Source organism: Petaurus breviceps, unplaced genomic scaffold, assembly GCF_028583685.1.
Source record: "Petaurus breviceps papuanus isolate PSGF00001 unplaced genomic scaffold, PetGlider_PUasm1.0 90822, whole genome shotgun sequence".
In the NCBI taxonomy this organism is placed as follows: Eukaryota; Metazoa; Chordata; class Mammalia; order Diprotodontia; family Petauridae; genus Petaurus; species Petaurus breviceps.
Genome location: NW_027187351.1, coordinates 9,376,742 through 9,382,464, shown reverse-complemented (window position 1 = coordinate 9,382,464; position 5,723 = coordinate 9,376,742).

Below are 5,723 nucleotides of genomic sequence, written 5' to 3'. Positions count from 1 at the left end.
GAGTGTGAATGGGATGAAAATTCACCCATAAAATGGAAGTGGAGGAGAATGAATTAAAAAATAAAATTCAACAATATGTTGTTTACAATAAACATAATTAAAATTTAGAGACACAGTAAAAAATAAGGGACTGGAGCAGAATCAATTATACTTCAGCTGAAGTTAAAAGAAAAAGCAGGAAACATGATCTCATATAAAACAAAAGCAAAAATATACCTAATTAAAATGTATAAACTGGGAAACTACATCTTGCTAAAAGGAATCATAGACAATGAAGTAATATCAATACTAAATGTTTATGCACCAAATGTCCTGCAAATTCTTAAAGGAAAACTTAAATCAATTATAGGAGGAAATGTAGAATAAAACCATACTAGTGGAAGACCTCAACTTTCCCTTCTCAAAGATAGGAAATTAAAACTATAAAATAAATAAGAAATAAGTCAAGTAGATGAATAGAATCTTAGAAAAGTTAGATATAATAAAACTCTAGAAAATAATGAATGGGAATAGAAAAGAGTACACCTTTTTTTTCTCAGCTATACACAGCACCTTTACAAAAACTAACCATGTATAAGGCCCTACAAATCTCCCAATCAAATGCAGAAAATATAGAAATGTTGTAATAAATGCAATAAAAATATATTTAGTAAAGGGCCATGGAAGTACAGATTAAAGGGTGATTAAAGACTAAATAATCTAATCCTAAAGAATTAGTGGACCAAAGAAGAAATCCTAGAAACAATCAATTCATTCATTCATTAAAAGTATTGACAACAATGAGACAATATTCCAAATTTTGTGAGATGTATCCAAAGCAAAATTGAGGGGGAAACATATATCTAAATGCATACATAAACAAAAGAAAGGAAGAGTAGATCAATGAATCAGTTATGTAACTAAAAAAACTAGAAAAAGAATAAATTAAAAATCCCCAACTAAATGCCAAAATGGAAGTCATGAAAATCAGTAATGAATAAAATTGAAAGTAATAAATAATAAGTGATACTAATAGATAAATAATAAATGAAACTAGTTGGTCAATTTGATTTTTTTTTAAAAAAGAAGAAAACCAAAACTGTTGGAGAGTGAATTGAAAAGAAATCAAGAGAATAATATACATACATATATATATGTAACTTGGGATCCCAAGCTTGGAATGTTTTGTATGCTGCCTTATTTGCAGAAGGGACAGCTAGATGGTAAAGGAAATAGAATGCCAGGCCTGGAGTCAAGGAGAAGCCTCTTTATGAGTTCACATCTGGCCTCAGATACTTATTAGCTGTGTGACCCTGGTCAAGTCACTTAACCTGTTTGCCTTAGTTTCTCATTATGTAAAATGAGTTGGAGAAGGAAATGACAAAACACTCTAGTATCTTTGCCAAGAAAAACCCAAATTCAGTCATGAAGAATCAGATACAACTGAAAAATGACTCAACAGCAACAACAATGTATGCAGAAAACTGTGATTGTTTTTGTAAACCGTTTCTTCTTTTACAACATGACTAGCATGGAAATATGTTTTACATGATTGCATATATATCACCTATATCAAATTTTGCTTACTATCTTAGGAAGGGGGCAGGGAAGGAGGAAGGGAAATTTGAAACACAAAATTTTATTAAAAATGAATGTTAAAAATTTATTTACAGGTAATTGGAAAAGTAAAATATTATTAAACTTTTTAGAAAAAGCAATGTATGAAGAAGCTTACTCTTCTAATATTTGGAAAAATATTGATGTGATGCTATGTTCCTGTTTGAAGGGAGGAATTAATGAAAGAATCATTGGGAGGAGATACGTTTTTTGAGAAAGACATGTAAAATTCTAGGCATTCTTTGATACCAATTCCAAGGGAAAAAGAAAAAAAAATGGAAACTCTAAAGATGTAGGGGAAATTGGGTCCTCATTATGTCTCTGATTTCCGGCTTGCCTCCCAAGGACTTCAAGAAAAAAAAAATCCCTTTGGGTGAAATTGAGGACTTTATTAGTTCAAGCTGAGATCTTATCTTGCTCACTTTAGGAGAGCTAATTCATTCTTCTCCCAATGCCAGCCAGGGCAGAAAGAGAGCTAGTCAGAAAGAAAGATCAAGAGAGCTAGTCAGAAACACCTGTTAATGCTGAAGTCCACATGGGGATTACATTAGCAATACACCCTACATATGCTCACAGTGACTAACTAGATTCGTAAGTTCTTCCAATAAAAACAACATTTTAAAGACAAATAGCTTTGAAAGAATTAAGAACTCTGATAAATGCTATTGCCAAGATGATCCCAGAGTACTGATGATGAAACATGATACTGAGCTTCTGATGAGATGAATTCAAGGTTCAAAATAAGAGATACGTATCTGAAAATACCCAGTGTGGGAATTAGTTTTTCTTGACTACACATTTTTGTTACTATGTGTTCTTTTTTTCACCACCACATGAAGTAGGGAGGTTAGAGGAAAAAAAGAAAATGCTTGTTGATAGGAAAAATTAAACAAAAAAGAAAGTGGGGGGGGGAGAAAAAATTTAAACCTTTGGATTATAATGAAGGGGTAGGAACTAGATTTAGGATTTGATTGTTATAGGAAACTTCCTTTACCAATTTGGTAGGCACTTTGTGAAGAACGCTAAGAAATAAAGTAAATTGTCCAGGGTTGTATAGCTAGTATGAGACAGAGGCAGGTCTTAAAGCCTTCTTCTTGGTCTGGAAGCCAGGGTTCTGTCCATTATTTCATGCCATCTGTCTTTAAAATAATCAAGGATAAACTTGGGTAATTTAACTATTGTTCAAGGGTATGCCTCATATCTAATGCAGTTTGAGAGGTCCAGGGACCCCTCAAGGACTGAAGTGCAGGAAAGGGTCATCTGGAATGAATTCACAGACTCAAACATTCTTTAAGTCAAGTTGGCAAAGATTTATTGTAACGCCAATATGGTGTGCAGAGCTCCTTAGGGAACTTGCAACCAAACAGGAATGATGCTAAAACTTATATAGGAAAAGTAGTGGATTATCTGGCAAGCATGCTAATTAGGTGATAACATACTACCTTGTTCTCAGGCATCATTGACTACTGGAAATAGGAGGAGGGGGCGGCAGGGAAGGGTGTACCTAAGGGGTATATTTTGGGCCTGTTATGTCTGCAGTGAGATAGTTTCCAGAATTGACACCTATAGCTTGACCTCTGTATTGTGTACAATAACTGGATAACTGTGGGAATCAATACATGATAATTCTGCTGGCATAAGATAGTCCTGTTCATACAAGGGAAATTTTACAGAGGTCAGCTTATTCTTGCAACAGGAAGGGATAGTTTGCCTCACTGGGGCCCACTCATGAGTGGCCCTAGGCATAGTGTCCTTGAGTTGGGGAAAAAACTGTCAGGGATAGTGGTTTGAGGTTAGGGAGAAATATGATCTTGGAATTGGGGTCCCAAGCATCCCATCAATATCCAATTTGTAAAAAAGTGTTATTTTGTGATAAAGAATTAAAGGATATGTATTGAAATTGTGGGAACTTGATGTGAAATTATGCAAAACAAGCAACTGTAACAATAAAAGGACACAATGATTTCTAATGTAAAAATGTGGTAAGGTTTACTTCATGTCAATAAATTCAATAATTTTCATTTGCCCCCAGTCATTTGTCTAGCACAGTGCCTGGCATGGGGTAGGTGCTTAATTAATATCTATTCATTGATCGATTAATAGTTTGGTTGGTATGGCTTAATTGTGTCCTATATCATGCTCTCTGTAAACTCATTTTTATTTCAAGAACCTTTTGCTGTTTTTCTAAAACAGAAAACAAGAGGATCTTTCCACTTATGTCAATACAATTTATTAATTAAAAGGGAAATATTATCTAATTGATTGCAGTTTAGGATTCTGTTGAAGTAGACCTAATTCAATAATATCTTATTAGTTCAGATTCAATGTCAGAAGTGAGGCACTCTAAGGTCTTTCAACAATTAACAAAAAGAGGTTAAGTTAGTCTTACTATAGAAAGGATATTCAACTATACTCCAACACTTAATAACAGTATGCCCTTCCCACCTACCCAGTTTCCATATGAAACATTTCCAATCAGCGTGACAGGGTATAATGACTGCCATGGTCTTGCGATATCTACTGAGTCTGAAGAGGTTAAGTCAGGGGTGGGGAACCTATGGCTTCAGGCTCCATGTGGCCCTCTAGGTCCTCAAGTGGGACCCTTTGACTGAATCCAAACTTCACTGAACAAATACTCTTAATAAAAGGATTTGTTCTAAAACTTAGACTCAGTCAAAAGGCCACACCCAAGGACCTAGAAGGTCACATGTGACCTTGAAGCCAAAGGTTCCTCATCCCTGCCTTAAATAACCTTATCAATGTGTCCAGAGGCTACCAGGAATCTATTTCAAAGGAAGTATGGTTTGAGTACTAACCCCATTGCCCACCCCATGCCAATCAATTCCTAGGAATAGTTTTATCTCCTTTCATGAAAAATTAGTTTAATCTACATTGTGGAGGTTGGGGAGAACCCTAGTAAGTAGTGAGATTATCACAGTTTCCTGATGTTTTAAAGGCTTATATCAATCAATCAACAAGCATTTATTAAGTACCTGCTATGTTCTTAGGACTTAAAAAAGAAAACGAAACAAAATACCCGACTTCATCTAGGAGCTCATAATCTAACTGGGAAGAGCATCCTCTTGCAAAAGAACTTTAACTGGAGAAACTTCCGATGATGATATAGTCCTTGGATCATACTTATATTTGTTCTTTGTGGTGGGCTATACAGAGCATGTGCAATATTGACTATTACCAATTTGATACATGGTACTTGGGATCCAGGTATTCATGAAGACTATGAGTTAGTACTATGCAGAGAAGAGCCTCCAATTGACTTCTAAGAAAGAAAGAAAGAAAGAATAGACTGATGACCTAGGAGAGACAGTGTTGTAACAGATCCTGATTATAAATGAATAATGTAATAAATGAGATAAACCTCATCTCACTGAGGAGATGGGGTTGCCTAGGCAACTAGTGAGAACAAGAAATACATTAAAACCATCACAAGTTCCAAAAACAACCAGAGTTCTGGAACTGATGATAGCACTAATTGAGCAAGGTAAGAAGACAGCAAAAGAGTCAATCAACAAAATAATCTATCAGTAACTTGACTTATCAGCAGAAACCAAGGCCTGAAAGTGAGCAAGGGAGGGAATTACTCATTGTCTAAGATATTCCTTGATATGAATTTGATGAGGTCCTCTTAGAGGGAGAAAAGGATCAAAGACCAGGAATTATAGGCCCCATGTATTCTCTATGTTCCATCTAAATTGCTGCATTAAATTTGATCCCAGTGATGCTGTGTGTATGTGTGTGTGTGTGTGTGTGTGTGTGTGTGTGTGTGTGTGTGTATCCAAGCAGAGATTATGAATCTCCAATCTGGGGAGATTGCTATACTTTATATATGTTCTCATTAAATTCCTTTTTGTTAAGAGTTAATTGAAGTCAATTAGTTATTGTGGAGCATACCAGATAAGGGCTAGTAATAGTAAGTTGCTCAACAATGCCAAATATGATAGAACCCAGAGAGGAGACATGGTCAATCATCTGTTGGAAACCTAACCTGATAGTCCATGGTGAGGTGGGAGACTATAGATATCAGATTATGTCACGGGGTTGGGCGGGGGGGTTCCCTAGTAGTGAATAATCCTGACTTCACATTTATCATACTAAGTGGTTTTGCG